Consider the following 19791-nt stretch of genomic DNA (forward strand, 5'->3'; position numbering starts at 1 on the left):
TTCCAGCTGTATAGTTGACTTATACTTCTGTCAGAGAATCCTAAGGGATTAGGCCCATATTGTGTTCCTCTTTATACAGTTGCGAACAGTCACTTTCTGCAGTTGCGATCCAGCTGTATAGTTGACTTGTACTTTTGTCAGGGGAGCACCAAGGGATAAAGTTCCTGATCTGGTACTTGTGCACACTACCCAGATTGTCTTAAGTTGAGTAACTTGAATCATTGTACTTTAGTTGATCAGAGAATGAATGGGCGCTGGAAATAGTGCAGTGCGGCAGAATCTTTGTTTACAGCTGTGTCCAATTGACTTTGTACTGTCATGAGGAACCCACAAGAGTAGCAGGTCCTTGTTTGGGTTCCTACCTCCTGAAGCTGTAGCAAGTTCACATTTGGTTGGAATCCGTTAGATGCAGTGTAATCCAAGTGAGTTAGGTTCCCTATCTGGTTCTTGACATTAAATTTGTTAGATCATCAAAACACAAGGCATAGATATTGAAAACCTATCAATCATATCATCATCAAAACATAACACAAGGTACTTGTAACCTATCAGAGATAATTCATGAAATACAAGAAAGACATGGAAACAATTATATTGACAGCAGATATACACTCGTCATCTTGCAAATACGTTATTTCACATGTAATTCACATAACATATAGTTCAAGGGTTCTTAATTCCCTCAAATCAAGGTTAGACCCAACACTTACCTCGTTCAGCAATCAAATCAAAGCTCAATCAGGACCTTTCATCTAAAATTCTTCTCAAACCCAATCGAATCTAACCATAATCGACTTAATATTAACAAACGAAGCTAGGGAAATCAATTACAATACCTAAAGCGAATATCTTTACACTTTTTTCAAAAAATCAACAAAAGCCAACCCGATGCCCGCCCAGTCAAAACTTGGGTCCAATGGTAGATTCCGACTACCCGTGACACCATAAGTTCATATATGTGATTAGTTTCAAAATTCGAGTCCAAATTGTCTCTCAAAACTCAATTTTATTTTTCAAAAATTTGATAAGGTTTCACAAATTTTTATTTTGGTTCACATGATTTTGATGTTAAAATATAAGATAAATTGATAGAATATGATTAGAAATGGATTAGAATCAATTACTCAGTTTGTAGATGAAATTCCCTCTTCAAAATTGCCTCTTACCGAGTCCAAGGTTCCAAAATATGAAAATGGGGCTAAAATCCCATCCCTCAACTTTTTGTCCAGTCGCAGGTGTCGCAATTGTGACCTGGGGTTTGCATCATAAATGCGAAGAAATCATCGTAAAAGCAAAGTCTCTCACACTACTAATGCAATCGTAAATGTGACATATTGTTCGCAATTGCGAATCAGTGACAATCACAAAAGTGATTAGGATGATTGCAAATGCGAACCAAGTTTACCCGATCCCCCATTGCAAATACTAATACTGAGTTTGCAAATGTGAGCCCAATAGACTCAAGCTAAACTTTGCAATTGCGAGTTGCGACTCATTTCCCGCAATTGCGAGACTTGAAGCTTCTACACAAAAACCAACAGAACTCTAACTCTATCAAACATTCCGCTATTCGCCCAAAACCTTACCGAGCCCCTCAAGCTCCAAACTAAACATGCACACAAGTCCAAAAACATCATACAAACTCGCCCACTTGATCAAAATACCAAAATAACACCTAGAACTACGAATCGGACAACAAAATGTACGAAATTTTTAATGAAACTTAAGAACTTTTCAAATTTACAACAGGACGTCTGAATCACATCAAATCAACTCCGTTTTGCACCAAATTTTGCAGACAAGTCATAAATACTATAATAGACCTATTCCAAGCCCAAAAATCAAACTTCGAGCTCGATATCTAAAAGTTAACCTACAGTCAAACCTTTACACTTCAAATTGTCAAATTTCGGTAAATCAATAAGATTCGACTTACGGACTTCCAAAATCAACCGTGGGCCTATACCCAAGTCTGAAATCATGATACGAACCCTTCAGGATTGTCAAAACACTGATCCGGATCTATTTACACAAAATGTTAATTGTATTTTAAGGCAAAATTTTACATTTTCTTCAATTTTCTACATAAAAACTTTTAGGAACAAGACACGGACTGTGCATGCAAATTGAGGAACACTAAATAGAGCTAGTCAAGGTCTCGAAATGTGAAAATAAGATTAAAACTCAAAATAACCTATCGAGTCATCACACCTTTTGTATGCCTCATCTCTGAAGATGAGAAGGGTTCTGGCCTTAAGATAAAAATATTGAAGACAAAGCACAACTGTGAAGATGCATTTGAGAATCCTAGCACCAAAACAAAAACTCTAGCTCAATATTTCAGGAGTAAGGTGCATAATAATCCCAAGTATAAGATAAATGATATGAAACTATATTTGAAAAATCAGATTTCATTGAATGTGCATAACTCCACATTGAAAAGGGCTAAGAGAATGGCACTTCAACAATTGCAAGGAAGCTTTTTAGATGACTATAACAAAATTAGAAGCATATGAAAATAAGATTAGGGAGAGCAATCTTGGTGGTGATGTGGTTATCAATTTATCAAAAGATGTCATGGCTGAAGGTAAAAGAAGATTTCTTAGAATGTACATATGCTTCAATGCTATAATGTTGGGGTTCAAACAAGGGTTGAGACCATTCATTGGACCGAATGAGACTTTCTATAAGGGTCATTGTAAGGGAAAATTATTGGTGGTTGTTGTACAATATTACATGAATCATTCCTATCCCTTGGACTGGGCTTTAGTTGATAAGGAAAACACCTCGACATGACATGGTTTCTAGAGCTACTGAAACAATCACTGAGTCTGAAAGATGGTAGTAGTATTACCTTTATGTTTGATATGCAAAAGGTACAAGTTATGATTCTGTTTATTCGAATCTTCTAGTTATTTTTATCTTTATTATATAGTTGATTCTATTTAACTTTACAAGTGTAGGGTCTATTGGAAGTAGTAACAAATGTCCTCCCTCTCTCAAATCACAAGTTTTGTGTGAGGTATATTGAATCCAACTAGAGTTAAAGGATCAGAATTTTAGGAGAGATTGAGAAATATCTATGGTAGTTTGCTTGGAGCACTTATGAGAAGGACTTTAAAGATCAGCTGCACCATCTTAGTGAATTGTTTGTTGATGCTGCAAAGGAGTGGCTTAGGTATCCACCACAAAATTGGTGCAAGCTATATTTTTATACAATGTGCAAAAATCAGATGGTGGACAACAATTTTACAGAGTCCTTCAACTCTTGGATCTTAGAAGAAAGATGCAAGCCTATCCTAAAGATGTTTAAGGATATTAAAGTCAAGATTAGAACAGAATTAAGTGAGAAGGAAGAAGAGGCCAGAACATGGGGAGTTGAGTTTAGTCCTAACTGCATAAAGTTGTATGTTGCTTATTTGAAGGTTGGCAACTTATGTATTGTTCATTTTATGGTGAAACTGGCTATGAGATTTCTGAAGGTGATGATAGACATAGAGTGGACCTAGTGAAGAGGAAATGTACTTGTAGATCCTGGTAGTTGACTGACATCCCTTGCCCATACACCATCAAGGCACTAAAATACAAGAGAGATGATCCAATGACTGAAATTAGTTGGTGGTACAACAAGAAAGCTTACTTGATAACATATAGGGCCAAGTTGATGCTTGTTAGAGGTGAAAAGTTCTGGAAAATGCTACCACAACATGTCATGGAACCATATCCACTTGTGAAAACTATTGGAAGGCCAAAAGTAAAAAAGAAATAAGGAAAAGGATGAGGCCAGCAAGATACAAGGAAAGTGGGCTGCATCAAGAAGGGAAACTAGAATGGCATGCAGCATTTGTGGATCACTGGACCACAATTCAAGGACATGCAAGGTACATGTTTTTCAACTTATATTTCTGCTTATATAATTAACAGAAAGTTTTACTTTTTAATTGTAGGTTGGTGCTGAAGGAAATGATAAGAGAAAAAGAGCTAGTGTTGAAGAACCTGGAAATGCTGAGGATGTTAGTTGTTCAGCCCTCAACTAACCCAAGAAAATGAACATAAAAGTGAATTTGTGTTCATGCCTACATCTAGAGTATCAAGACACCAAACAGAACCTTTTGATGATAATAGTGAGTATAAAAGTGATTATACTTAATGCCTAAGATTATTTCAGAAGATGAAACAAGACTAAAGATTAGACAGAATCAATTGATGTCAGTTGAGACAAGAGTGATGACGGGTTTTCAATGTCTTAGACTTATGCTTCTTATGTTTTGATGATCTAACAAACTTGTCGTGAAGAATCAGATAGAGAACCTGGCCCATAGGATATACATTTCATGTGAACTGGTCGAAGTCTGAAAATCAGCAAAGGAATGAACGACCACAGGGAGGAACACAACAGGGACCTGATGACCTGGTCCCTTAGGGTTCTCTGACACAAGCACAAGTCAGTGACTGTATGCAATCAATATAAAGAGGAATACAACAGGGACCTGCTCCCTTAGGGTTCTCTGATAGAAGTACAAATCAAGTACACAACTGGAATGTAGCAGAAGAAAGTGACCATCTAGCAACTGTCACAGAAGAGGAATACAACTAGGACCTGGTCCATTGGTATATCCTGACAGAAGGACAAAGTCCACTGTCAAGCTAGAACGCAACTGCCCAGAAGTGGTTGTGCAGATAGTGTAGTCATCAGTTCTCATTGGGAAAAAGCGTACACCAAGAGTTGACATCACTATCCATTGTGCTATATTTTGTGATAAAACAACCTGGTGCAAGAAACACCATTCTTTGTGCATTTAGTGATATTCTCTCAAGAAACAAAAGTATTCATCTGGCATTGAATGTGTCAATAACAAGAAGACAACTCCACTAAGGATCAGTTTCTAAATAAGTTTATGTACATTCATAGTTGAGTTGTAATCTTGTTATTTGTTCGTCATTGTAATTCCTAGTTTGCTTTCTTAGAAGCGTTGTCTTAGGAACAAACCAAATTCGTAAACTTCTGAGTTTATGTTGTGACTCGGGATGTCATAAGTTTAAATCCTTTGTAACTAGGAGAGTTATAGAGTGGCTTGTGGTAGTTGCATCAAAAGTTAGTTTGAAGTCTTTGCAATAGGGTTTTTGCAAAGTGGCTTGTAATAGAGAGATTGCAAGTTAGTTGAGTTAAAAGCCTACAAGAGCAGGTCGTAGTTTTTTGATCCCCTTGGGTGGGATTTTTCCATGTAGAAAATCTCTTGCCTTCTTTACATTCAGTCTTGATGTTCTAAACGTCAATACCACACAAGAGGGGGGTGATTTGTGTGGTATCCAATTTTTTGATCTAGAAGAAACTGGTTCTTCTAGGTGTTCTAACCGCTATTGTTGCGGAATTAAAAGTACAGAAAAATAAAGAACACAGAAATTTTTATGTGGAAAACACCTGGCTCAAAAGGTGAAAAAACCACGACCTACTACTCAATAGGATTTTCCCAAACATCCACTAAAATCACTGAGCCAAAACAGTATTTACAAAACTCTTTGTAAACCTAAGGATTAACTCTAATCCCTGTGTAGCACACAGCCTCAACTGTTGCGACACCTTCAAGTTAGCCTATAACTTGAACACTCAAAGTACCTATTACAAATGCTTCTATGAAAGCTGAAAAGGTACAACTTTAAACCACCTACTACAATTGAACTAGAATAAGAATAAACACAATGGAACTGGTTCTTCTATCTCGTTCAAGTAGCTTCAGGTTTGCACACTTGAATTACACACGAACTACTTGCAAAAGGCATTACTATTTTGCTCCATATTCATGTTTAACTTCTGCGTATGTGCAACACCTGTAAAAGAGAACAATCACTGTTATTTAATGAGTTTGTAATCAGAGTTTGATTGAGACTCAATTGCTGATCTTCCATCAAAGTTGAGTCCTTGTTCAATACAAACTCCAACCCTATCCTTTATCCGGATTGTGTGATTGTGTCCTCTTCCCATAAGGAGACTTTCTCTCCTCATCCAATATGCAACCTTTTCGATCAGTTCAGGAGATATTTCTACTTGATTACTGAGACTTATCTCCTTTACGTGTATCTCACATGTCTAGGTTGATAAATATCGTGCCTCACATGATGAACCTGGTCCATGACTGAGTTCATTTGTCATTCTTCAAAACTTCACCTAAACTTGGGCCAACAAATTCCCCCTTTTTGATGATGACAAACTCTATGCTTTTACTAATCAAAGAACCTGTAGGAACTCAGCTTGACCATCAACACATTAACTTAGAATTTTAACTTATCATCAAGGACCAGATTTAATTAGGTTATAAATATCACATTATTCAGAATAAAGAGTAAAGCACAATATATTTTCCCCCTTTTGGCATCATCGAAAAGTTGCATGCATTGTGAATCCCAGATTTTAGTAATTACTCATGGTCACTTGGGCAACTGCAAGTGAAAACATGGATGAAATCATCAATAATCAACAAACATATTCAAACTATTAAGAGTAAAATCTTCATAGAACAAGAGAAACAGCAGCTGTCATTGATAAGATATGTTTCCACCAACAAACCACAAAAAGAAAGAAAACATTCCAAAGCATGAGCAAAAATAATGAAAAAGTCCCTAATCTGGTTCACTGGGGGTACTAGATTGGTTCAGAAGACAACAACTAGACATCTTAAGGCTTTGAGGAACTAGAGGGCTGGGTTTGGAAAAGGTTGAGCATATTCTGAAGCATCCCATCACTCTTCTCCTTTTCTTTTGCTAGCTCAGTTCTAAGGCCATCTCTTTCAGTTTCCAGTTCAGCTACACGAGCCTGGAGCCGAACAATTTCAGCATCCTTAGATCCACACTCTTGAACCAAAGCCCTAACCTTGCTGTTCACAGGTGCCTTCAAGGATGAACCAGGTTCAACTGGGGTGGTATTGACTGGATAGTCACAAGCCAGAAGAGTCTTGACGCCAAAGTATTCCTTGCTTGATGCCATCTCCCATTTCTTCAAAGGCACATTCAGCCTATCCAAAACAGTAATCAATATGAACCCATATGGGGTGGCATGAGCCTTGGAGCCATTTATGACTCTGTCCAGTAATTTGACAATAAAGACATGCCAATTTATCTGCATTCCTCTCACAAGGCACTCCATAAGAACCAGGTCCATGTAGTTGACAGTGTTCCTCCTCTCCTGTCTGGGCAGCAGGCACTTGTTAACAAATTCAAACAAGACCTTGTGCTCAGGCCTCATCTCACTTTTCTGCACAAACCTGGCTTCAGGCACATCTTCAGCAGTTGCGGCATCACAAAAATTCCTAGTGATTTGAAGAGCAGTAGGGAGAGAATCTAGACATGTCCACCTTTGCCTTGTATAATCATCATACCCCTCACTAGGTATGTCTAGAATCTTTCCCAATTTGAGTGCATCAAACTACACCCTTACCCCTTTCACTATACTGGTGATTACCCCATTTTTCACTATGGCATTGGCCATAAACTCAATCAATTCTTTCCTAGCCAGCCTCCCATCCATTTCAAGGACCATGTCCTTCTAACCTTGTGCAGCTAGGGCATCCACCAGTCTTCTCATTCCTGGCTCATCCAGGTCTCTCAACAGTCTTCCTTTCAAAAATATTCTTATGCCAAAGATGGCAAACCTATCTTGTTCCTTTTCAGATTCCTCTTCTTCTTCCTCCTCAGTAATTTTTACCTGCTTATCTTTCACTACAGATCTAGTTCTTTTGGCTAAAGAGGGTTCATCAGATATAGGTTCAGAGGAAGACTTCTTGGAAGAAGCCTTGGCCCTTTTTGGTTTGGGTGTAGGAACCTCCACAATTGTTCCCCTTTCTTGATAGACCAGTTCCATCTCCTCTTCTTATTATTCTACAACCTCAGAACTCTCCACAGCCTTTGCTTTTCCCTTCTCCTTCTTTTTCTTCTTGCCTTCTTCCAGAGCTTTCTCTAACTCAGCTTCACTTTGTCTGACCCTACTTCTAGTGGCTCTTCCCTTAGGTACTGAAGGTACAGTAGGTTTTGGTGATGACATTTTGCTTTTCTTTGTTGACTTGGAAGCAGTTGGAGCCTTTTGTATGGAAACTTTACGCCTCTTTGGATCATAACTGGCCCCAACCCTCTTCAGAAGATCAGCCAGTGTTTCCTCAACAGATGAACCAGGTTCATCTTGTTGCTTGCTTAGATGCACAAGCCCTTCAGCCGCCTCCCCAGAACCACTTCCCCCTGACTTGTTGTCACCTTCTTCAACACCTCCACAGATAGCCAGAACTTTTTCTTTCCCATTTCCCCTCTCATCACCACTTGCTCCCTCTCTCTCTTTTTCTTTATTTTTACCTCCACTTCTACTAGATTCAGCCCCCTTTACATCTTTGACAGGACCAACCAAGACAAACCTATTTTCTACATTTTCAACCACAGTAGAGAGTACCACACAAGAACTTACCTCACTAGGGGTTTCTTGAATTTTGGTAGTGTCAGAAAACCCATGTTCTTCTCCTTCGCTGGCAGAAATAAAAGCTTTAAACTCAGAGCTTGAGTCAAATTCTTGAGTAGGACTTTCCTTCCGCTGGCTAGCCTTCAATTTCTCATTTAGAACTTTTCTTAGAGCTCCAGAAGCTACAGTTTTTCTGGCCAACATTTTCTGCCTACGAAACCTAAGTTTTGGGGTTTCACTAGGGGGTGTAGATGAGGATGTATTTGAAGGGGATACTGGTAGGAGTGCCAGGATTATCTTGGGGGTTAGTCATGGTGGATTGTTTATTAAGAAAAATTTGGGAATTTTGGAGAGAAGAAGGGCGATCAGAACTTGAGAAGAGTTTTGACGGTTATGGACTAATAAAGAAGAGGTGTGGCGTGTATTTAAAGATAATTAGACTTAAATGCAGTAACGGCAGCTTTTTCAAAGGTCAATTAGAAGTCTAATCAAGATGTAATTCTAGTCTCTTAGTGATTATTAGGCATCGCTAGATTTTAGGCAAAAATCCCGATTTTTAGAGTTCTAGGGGAACGAAACTGGTTCAACGCTCAACGTATAGAATTTCTGGGAATTTGATGAATGTAGGACTTCTGCTCATGATTGGAAAAATAATCTTTCTAATTGTGCAGAGTATAGAAAACATACTTGAGCTTTTCATATGAACACATACTGATGAACCAGGTTCTTTATATAGAACTCTCTTGAACATGCCTCAAATGCCAAAATAGAAGAAACTTTGTAAGAGATCAGTGAGTCATACACATGTCACAGGAGTATACTAATTAAAGTATGAAACTGAGTAAGAATTGATCTAGATATTTACACAAAGTTAGAACTCCTAACCAAAAAAATATTTTTTTTTCATTGTGCATTCGAAATTGGACTTATTAGGTGATCTTAATCATCCCTAACTCCAACTTGTTCCTCTCAAAGTTTTCTCTACTCAGTGCTTTAGTGAAGATGTCAGCTATTTGTTTATCAGTAGCACATAATTCTATTGAAATCAATCCTTTCTCATAGTTATCTCTTAAGAAGTGGTGTCTAACATCTATGTGCTTAGTCCTCTTATGATGAACAGGGTTCTTTGTCATACTTATAGCACTAGTGTTATCACAGAATATTGGAATTGAAGTGAGTATGAGCACAACAGGAAGCAGCAGCAACATACTCAGCTTCAGCAATAGATAGGGCCACAGAATTTTGCTTTTTAGTAGCCCATGACACAAGACATGAACCAAGGAAATGTGCCATACCTGAGGTGCTTTTCCTGTCCACTAAGAAACCTATATAATCAACATCAGCATATCCAACTAGATCAAAATTACTACCTTTAGGATACCAGAGACACAGATCAGTGGTGCCTTTCAGATATCTCAGTATCCTCTTTACCGCAGTCAAGTGGGACTCTTTTGGATTTGCCTGAAAATGAGCACAAAGCCCTACACTGAAAAAGATGTCAGGTCTGCTTGCAGTAAGATACAAGAGTGAACCAATCATACCCCTATACAACTTTTGATAGACTGATGAACCAGGTTCATCAATATCTAATTTGGTGGCAGTTGCAATGGGTGTGTCTATTTCTTTAGATTCCTCCATTTTAAACTTTTTAATTAGATCTTTTGTATACTTCTACTGATGGATCATGGTTCCATTTGGACTTTGTTTGATCTACAAGCCTAAAAAGAAGTTAAGCTCACCCAACATACTCATTTCAAACTCACTGTCCATTAGTTTTGCAAAGTCATTACTCAGCCTATCAGTGGTAGCCCCAAATATAATGTCATCCACATATATTTGCACAACAAGGAGATCTTTACCTTTTTCCCTTAAAAATAAGGTACTATCAATTTTACCTTTTTTGTAACCATGATCCAGTAGGAATTTGGATAGTCGTTCATACCAAGCTCTTGGGGCCTGCTTGAGCCCATAGAGAGCCTTGTCTAACTTGTACACATGCTCAGGACATTCCTTGCTCTCAAACCCTGGAGGTTGTTTCACAAACACTTCTTCCTTTAGGTAGCCATTCAGGAAGGCACTTTTGACATCCATCTGATGAAGAGTGAATTCCATGTGTGCTGCAAAGGCTATGAGGAGTCTGATTGCCTCTAGTCTTGCAACTGGAGCAAATGTCTCATCATAGTCTATGCCCTCCTCTTGGCTATATCCTTGTACCACCAGTCTTGCTTTGTTTCTTGTAACTGTTCCATCTTCATCAAGTTTGTTTCTGAAGACCCATTTGTACCAATGACTGATCTGTCCTTGGGTCTCGGAACTAGATGACAAACTTGACTTCTTTCAAATTGGTTGAGTTTATCTTGCATTGAATTCACCCAATCTGCATCCTGCAAAGTCTCATCAACATTTTTAGGTTCAATAAGAGATAAGAAAGCATTAAAAGCACACAGATTCTTTAGCTGTGATCTAGTTTTGACTCCAGATGTTGGATCAGTAATAATGTTCTCAATGGGATGAGAACTTTTATACTTGTGAGGTTTCACAACCAACTGGTTTCTGCTAGATGTCTCTCCCATATTCTATTGTTGAGGAACAGGTTCATGAACTAGTTCCTCTAGGGGGTTTGATTCAATTTCTCCTTGATTAGTTCCCCCTATCATGTTGCCCTGATTTGAAGGACCTGTTCCATTACCTGTTCCTTCTTTTGATGCCACTTTGACTTGTGCTAGGAATTCAGTCAATTCCTTTACCAATCCAATGGCTTCATCTTCATGTTCCTATCTCTCAGAAAGAATGTTTGTTTCATCAAATACTACATGTACACTTTCTTCTACACACAAAGTTCTTTTATTAAACACTTTATATGTTTTGCTATGTGAAGAATATCCCAAGAATACTTCCTCATCACTTCTGGGATCAAACTTACCTAGGGAATCTTTTCTATTATTGTGCACATAGCACTTGTAACCAAATGCCCTAAGATGGGATATATTTGGTTTTCTCCCTTTAAGTAACTCATAGGGAGTCTTTTCTACCAGAGATCTGGTCATGTATCTATTGATTATATAACATACAGTGTTTACGGCCTCTGCCCAAAAGCTGTGGGGCAATTTACTAGAAAGCAGCATGGTTATAGCCATGTCCTCTAAAGTTCTATTCTTCCTTTCAACTAATCCATTTGGTTGAGGGGTCCTAGGGGCAGAGAAATTATGATCTATACCATTTTCATCACAGAGTTCAGCAAACTTGGAATTTTCAAATTCAGTTCCATGATCAGACCTAATGGATGCAAGTTGATTTCCTAATTGTTTCTGAGTTTTTCTAACAAATGCAATAAACATGTTGAATGCTTCATCTTTGGAAATCTAGAATAATTATCGACAAGCACCATTACATATTTCTTTCCATCTCTGCTCATGGTTCTCATTGGACCATATAGATCCATATGGACCAGCTCCAACGACTTGGATGTACTTACCATTTTCTTGCTTTTGAAAGATGATCTTACCTGCTTCCCCTTGCACATGCCTCACAAACTTTGTCTTCCTTGAACTTGATATTAGGTAACCCTATCACCAAGTCTTTAGAGACTAATTTGTTTAGGTGATTTAGACTTGCATGACCAAGTCTTTTGTGCCACATGAGGGGATCATTAACCAATACACTTAAGCAAGTGAGTTCATTTTTTGAGAGAGTAGACAAATCTACAATGTAAATATTGTTAACTCTATTTCCCTACAAAACAATCTTGTCAGTGGTAAGGTTAATCACAAAGCATTTGGTAGAGGTAAAAGCTACAAGATTACCTTTGTCACACAATTGTGACATACTTATTAGGCTATATTTCAAGCCATCTATCAGGTAGATATTCTCTATGGAATGAGAATCTGTTTTGCCTACTTTTCCAACCCCAATGATCTCACCTTTCTTTTCATTACCAAAGGAGACAATACCTCCTTTTAAGTCCTCAAGTGAAAGGAAATGGTCCTTATTCCCAGTCATATGTTTTGAGCAGCCACTATCCATATACCATATTTGGCTCCTCCCTTTTACTTGGACCTGCAAAAAGAAATCAGGGGTTAGTCTTAGGAACCCAAACTAGTTTGGGTCCCTTTCTATAGGCAAAAGGATGAATCAGATTCCTTCTTGCTCACCCAAGCAGCTTGTTTTTCTCTTGAACAAAGACTTTGTTCTTTTGACTGGCCTTTTCTTTTGCATTACATTCATTTTTGTAATCGCCAGCCTTGCCACAGTGTGTGCAGATTTTATTTTCAGGAAGAGTGAGGTACTTGCTTCTAGAGTCCCATTTTGGAGCTTGGTTCGGTAGCCAAGTCCTCTTTTGTTGATAATGTGATGCTCTTGCAGTCAAGAGAGTGCACCAGAAGCCTTGTTCCACTTGCAAGTTCTGTCTAGTTCATGTTTCACCTTTCCTAGATCTTCCTTCAGGACTTTGATGAGTTCATCTTTCTTATACAATTCATCTTTCATTTTTCCCAAGTTTTCTTCTAGAGTGAGATATGTGTGATCAGCTTTCTTCTTTCCTGTTCCTAGTTTCAGTTTTAAGTTTTCAGACCTAAGTTCTAGGACACTATTATCAAGTTCAAGAACCTAGTTCTTCAACTCAGCATTTGTGTTATCACTCTCATTAGCCCTAGACTCTAGATTTTTGCATTTTGCTTTTAGGATCACACATTCCCTAGACAAAACTTCTTTCTCATTGTTAATTATCTCAAACTCATCAATGAAGTCTAGTAGTAGCTCAGCCAACTTTTCTTTAGACAAAAATTTAATCTTATTTTTGGATGAAGGATACTTACCTCTTGTTCATCATCTGATTCTCCGATGGCCATCAGTGCTTGCTCTTCTTCAGCTTCATCTTCCGAATCTTCATCTGAAGTTTCTCCCCAAGCAACAACCATAGCCTTGGTTGAACCTTTGTTCCTTTTTGGTTGAACCTGTTCCTTCTTCATATTCCTTCATTCAGTCCTTTCTTTCTTCCACTCAATTTCCCATTGAGGGCAGTTCTTGATCATGTGATCAGTCTTACCACACTTGTAGCAACCCTCATTGGTTTGTTTCTCAGGAGCTCTTGACTTGTTAAAGGTTGTACCTCTTGAAGAACCCTTTCCTCTCATCAGGTATTTTTTGAATTCTCTAGTGATCATAGCCATCTCACCATCTTCCAAATCTGAACCTTCAGCAATTCTGAGAGCTAGGCTTCTCTCCTTCTTGGGTGTATCCATCTTCATGGTTTGCCTTCTCAGTTTATAAGCAGTAAGATTTCTAATCAGTTCATCTAGTCTAAGAGTAGCAATATACTTGGATTCCTGAATGGCCGTGATTTTGCTTTCCCATGAGACTGGTAGAACCTTTGTCAGGATTTTCTCAACCTTGTCTTCTTCAAGAATAATCCTTCCAAGGGACTTAAGTTCATTTATCAGTGTAGTGAACATAGTATACATCTTTTGGATAGTTTCTCCTTCTTTCATAGTAAAATTCTTATATTGAGAATACAGCAGAGTTCCTCTAGATCTTTTCACTTGAGGTGTTCCTTCATGAGCCACTTGCAAAGTGTCCCATATCTCCTTGGTAGTAGTACAGCTTTGGATCCTACTGTACTCATCTGGACCTAGTCCACACACAAGCCATTTCTTGGACTTAGCATTTTTCTCCCACTTTTTTAGGTCTTCAGCAGTGCAGTCAGCCATTGTCTTTGGCACAACCACTCCTTCCTCATTTTTCATTGTAGTTGCCAAAGGACCATCAGTGACTATATCTCAGAGTTCATAGTCTTCTCCTATGATGTGATCCTTCATCTTGTTCTTCCACCAAGAGTAGTACTGTCCATTGAACAGTGGAGGCCTGGCAGTGGATTGCCCTTCCCAGTTCCCAAGTGGTGCACTCATGTTGATCTTTTCCTAAGGTATTAGCCTCTTCAAGGATAACCTGCTCTGATACCAATTGATGTTTTAAACGTCAATACCACACAAGAGGGGGTGATTTGTGTGGTATCCAATTTTTCGATCTAGAAGAACCTGGTTCTTCTAGGTGTTCTAATTGCTACTATTGCGGAATTAAAAGTACAGAAAATAAAGAACACAGAGATTTTTACATGGAAAATACCTGGCTCAAAAGGTGAAAAAACCACGACCTACTACTCAGTAGGATTTTCCCAAACATCCACTAAAATCACTGAGCCAAAATAGCATTTACAAAACTCTTTGTAAACCTAAGGATTAACTCTAATCCTTGTGTAGCACACAGCTTCAACTGTTGCGACACCTTCAAGTTAGCCTATAACTTGAAAACTCAAAGTGCCTATTACAAATACTTCTATGAAAGCTGAAAAGGTACAACTTTAAACCACCTACTACAATTGAACTAGAATAAGAATAAACACAACGGAACTGGTTCTTCTATCTCATTAAAGTAGCTTCAGGTTTGCACACTTGAATTACACACAAACTGCTTGCAAAAAGTGTTTCTATTTTGCTCCCTATTCACGTTTAACTTCTGTGTATGTGCAACACCTGTAAAAGAGAACAATCACTGTTATTTAATGAGTTAGTAATCAGAGTTTGATTGAGACTCAATTGTTGATCTTCCATCGAAGTTGAGTCCTTGTTCAATACAAACTCCAACCCTATCCTTTATCCGGATTGTGTGATTGTGTCCTCTTCCCATAAGGAAACTTTCTATCCTCATTCAATATGCAACCTTTTCGATCAGTTCAGGAGATATTGCTGCTTGATTACTGAGACTTATCTCCTTCACGTGTATCTCACATGTTTAGGTTGATAAATACTATACCTCACATGATGAACCTTGTCCATGACTGAGTTCATTTGTCATTCTTCAAAACTTCACTTGAACTTAGGCCAACAAGTCTTTACTGCATTCTACGCATCATCTCATAGAGGACCAGGTACTCTATAGTTTTGTGGACTCATATAAACTAACAATTGGTATTAGAGCAGGTTTCTCCTATCAGGCTAACACCTAGGAAGGATCCTCAATGGCCGCTCCACCAAACTTTGAAGAAAGACAATCAACCTATAGACCTCCCAGATTCAACGGTCAATACTATGGCTGGTGGAAGACCCGGATGCATGATTTTATGATGGCAAAAGATTCAAAGCTGTGGGACATCATCTGTGAAGGTCTATATGTTCCCGTAAAGAAACTTGAAGAAACAGGACCATTGGTGCCCAAAGGGAGAAGAGAGTACAACTATATTGATAGAAAATCTGTAGAAAAAAACTATCGTGCCAAGAAAATCTTGATGTGTGGCATAGAACCTGATGAGTACAACAGAGTATCAGCTTGTGATACTGCCAAAGAAATATGGGAAGTCTTACAAACCGCACATGAAGGAACTACTCAGGTCAAACAATCCAAGATCGACGTACTCACCACTGAATATAAGCTCTTCAGGATGAAAGATGATGAGTCCATATAAGATATGCACACTAGATTCACCTCCATCATAAATGAGCTTCACTCACTTGGAGATGTCATTCCCAGAAACAAGCTTGTAAGGAAAATTCTCAGTGTTCTACCTGGGTCTTGGGAAAGTAAGGTAAATGCCATCACTGAAGCTAAAGATATACAAACTCTGACCATGGATGAGTTGATTGGTAATCTGAAGACATACGAGTTGAAAAGAAAGAAAGACAGTGAAAGAAGAGAGTCTAAGAAGGAAAAGAACCTGGTTCTTAAGGCTGAAGGCAGTGATTCAAGTGATGAAGATAGTGACATGGCCTATCTTACTAAGAGATTTCAAAAGATGGTTCGAAGAAATGGTGGTATACCAAAGTAGGGCAATTCAAGTAAAACAAGGAATAACGATCTCTGCCACAAATGTGGAAAGTAAGGGCATTTCATCAAAGACTGACCACTCGCAAAACAGGAGCAGTACAAGCAAAATTCTAACAAAGCAGGAAAAAGGAACCTGGTTCCAAATAAAAGATTCAATCGAAAAAATATTGCAGACAATATCGTTAAGCAGGCTCTTGCTACTTGGGGAGACTCCTCAAGTGAATCCGAAAGGGAATCAGATGTAGAAAACAGTTCCATGATGGCAGTGAAAACTGAAGCAACGAAGTACGATTCACTGTTCGCGCTGATGGCTCAGTCAAATGATGATGATGAAAAAGATGAAGACGATGAGGTAAATTTCAGGGACGTTCAGATAAATCTGAAATCCTATTCTTCTAAGAAGCTAAGGTCTTTATCTAATGTCCTAATTGATGCCTATTATAGCCTTGTAAATGATAAGGAGATCCTGACCATAGAACTAGGAGAGGCCGAACAATCTAGAGATGATCTAGTGGTCTGTGTAGTGGACTTAAAAGAGACCATAGTTAATCTTGAACAAGAGAAGGAAGCCTTGAATAAAAGAATAACTAGTGTGGAAAATAAGAGAGACGATTTGATGGTAGTAGTTGTTGATCTAAAGGAAACAATAGAAGGCCTTAACAATGTGAAAAACACCTTAGAAGAAAAAGTTGCATCTATTGAAGAGGAAAGGGATGACATGTTAGTAATATGCACTGATCTAAAGAAAACCATTGAGGGACTCAATAGAGAACATATGAATGTAAGTCTTTGGAAAGGGAAGGAAGTAGCCAGTGAGATGCACATCATGCTTGAAAAGGAGTTAAATATTGTAAAAACCAGTCTCTGCAGTGAACTCGAGAGGAATCAGCAACTCCAAGCTGAGTTGGAGAAAGTAAGAAATGATCTTGAGAAATCTCTAAAGTGGACCTGGTCCTCAGATGCTGTCACTGCCATATATCTCAACAATAGTGGAAACAAGCAGGGCATCGGGTTCCAAAGGGAGAAAATGCCCTACAACCCGCCCAACAAGTATGTCATTGTACCTGATAACTGGCTATATACCCACTGTGGGAACAATGGGCATTTTAAAGAAAATTGACAGGCCAGGGTTCAGTCTGCTTAGAAAAACAAAGCGTTTGTTGATGGAGTGACTACTAACAAAGGACCAGGTACCACTTGCAAAAAGCAGATGTTGCCTACATGGACTAGGAAATCCCTCATTCATCTTTTTTATAATAACAAGGGACCCAAACTAGTTTGGGTTCCTAAATCTAACCCTTGATGTGCATGAGCAGGGAACAGTGAGAGGAAGCGGACTGCGATGGACTATGGACAGTGGATGCGTAAATCATGCAGCTTAAAACATCATGAATCTCTTCTCATTGAAAGCCCTGCAGGAAGGGAATGTATCCTTGAGAAGGAAGTAAAGGGTACATTCTCAGTGAATGAAAAGATAGAGAGGTTCTTTCGGCACTCAAGTAGGAACGAGCTCTATGTGAATGGTCTAAAAAGTGCAGTCACCAATCTGATGACTTGTCAAGTGGTCTCAGTAGACAAAGGAAACAAGAACATCCACTTCGACTAATAATGAATCTCCACAAGCTGGTGATATGAGATGAGTGAAGTTGCAACTATGGCATGAAGGATTGGTATATGCAAACTTCTCACCTTCGAATAAATTAACTCAGCTAGACCTGGTCCGTGGTCTGCCAAACTCAAGTGTCACCTGGACATGAGTTCACAAAATGAAGGAGGAGGGGGAGAAGGGATCATGCACAATTTCTCAACACCAAAGACTCTACAACCAAATGGTGTAGCTGAAAGAAAGAATAGAACTGAAAATGTTGCATGGACAGTGCTCATCGCCTATGGAATCGCCAAGAAATTCTGGGCAAAAGCAGTGAATACCGTCCTCTACCTTGAGAACAAGTGTCAGACCAGGTCCCTCTTGAATCAAAATCCACCAGGAGCTGACAAATGGAAGAAAATGCCTTGTTCTTGACAACATGAAGGATCAGCTTGGGAAGCTCAATGCAAAAAGACGAGCGAAGGAATCCTTCTGGGGTATAATCCACAAAACAAGGCCACAAAGTTTTCAACAAAGGGCACACTAAATGGAAGAAGGTGCTCATTGAGGTATTCAACAAGACACTTTCCCTTGCCAAGAAAGAGACTATGATGATCAATATTGTCACGACCCAAACCGATGGGCCATGATGGGCACCCGGTATCTTACTTAACCGAGTACCAACATAATGTATATTTCTTATTACATCATCATATACACGTGACATATGAGCCTAATAGGTCAACTTAATCATTTATAAACTCAAAACATAGGCCGACAAGGCCGTACAATCTTTCACATACACGACATGTGTCTGCAAGCCTCTAAGAGTACATAAATATCAAAAAGGCCGGGACAGAGTCCTGCCATACCAAACAATACTCGTCTAAATCATACTAACCAAACAAGCAACTCCAAAGCAAATGGAGCGCACCGACATCTTCCGTTGAGCTGATAGCCTACTTGGAGGGCTATCGACCTGTCTATCGGGACCTGCGGGCATGAAACACAGCGTCCTCAGGCAAAAGGGAAGTTAGTACGAATAATGTACCGAGTATGTAAGGCACATAAATAAATACGTAAGAGACATGGAAGAAATATAGAGTACATGACTCAGTCTGTAAGTCTGAATAACTTTGTAATCATAAATTACATTTAGCATCATGCATATGTGTATGAATGTCATGTCGTGCATAGATACATATTTCGTAACATCATCAGCCACTGAGGGTATCCCATCCTATCATATCGGCCACTGTGGGCAAAATCATCATCGCATACCAGTTGATCAGGTGGTGGTGCGTATATAATGCCATAACCTTTCCCATATCCCATATACATATATATACATACATATATATATATATATATGCGTATATAATGTCGTTTGAATCATATTTCAGCCACTGTGGGCAACATCATCATCATATACCAGCTGATCAAGTGGTGGTGCGTATATAACGTCGTAACCTTTCCCCATGCCCCATATACATATATTTACATATATACACGTATATAACGCCATCTGGTCATGGGTCAATGCACATGTATGATATGCATGAAAAATACGTAATAATCTCAATATTCTTTCCGGATAAATTTTTTCAACTGTGTATTATTCTGAGACCTATGAACAGACGATAAAATATTATGACACATGGGAATTCAGGAACATAGATATACATAATACTTCTATGAATAGAGTCATTTATGGAATATGTGCATTTGCATGTTTCGTTCGTATCGTATGGATCATGCCAAAAGAAAGAAGGAATAGTCTTAACAAACCTGAAGTAGGGAAAAATCCGTATGACATATCCAGCAGCAGGACGAAGAATTTGTTAGACGGACTACCACCCACTTATAAAACCATTAGACCTAAGTGTTGATATATGATCCACTAAAGAACAACCTGCAAAATCCATGGCCTAGATTTACTTCCAAACTTTAT

At 38.7% G+C, this 19791-nt stretch overlaps 1 pseudogene; it reads right to left on the reverse strand.

Annotated features, from left to right (window-relative positions):
• Positions 1 to 7867: 7867 nt before the first annotated feature.
• On the reverse strand, positions 7868 to 14178 carry LOC142172622 (uncharacterized; annotated as a pseudogene).
• Positions 14179 to 19791: the final 5613 nt, after the last annotated feature.

Source organism: Nicotiana tabacum, chromosome 18 (assembly GCF_000715075.1).
Source record: "Nicotiana tabacum cultivar K326 chromosome 18, ASM71507v2, whole genome shotgun sequence".
Classification (NCBI taxonomy): domain Eukaryota; kingdom Viridiplantae; phylum Streptophyta; class Magnoliopsida; order Solanales; family Solanaceae; genus Nicotiana; species Nicotiana tabacum.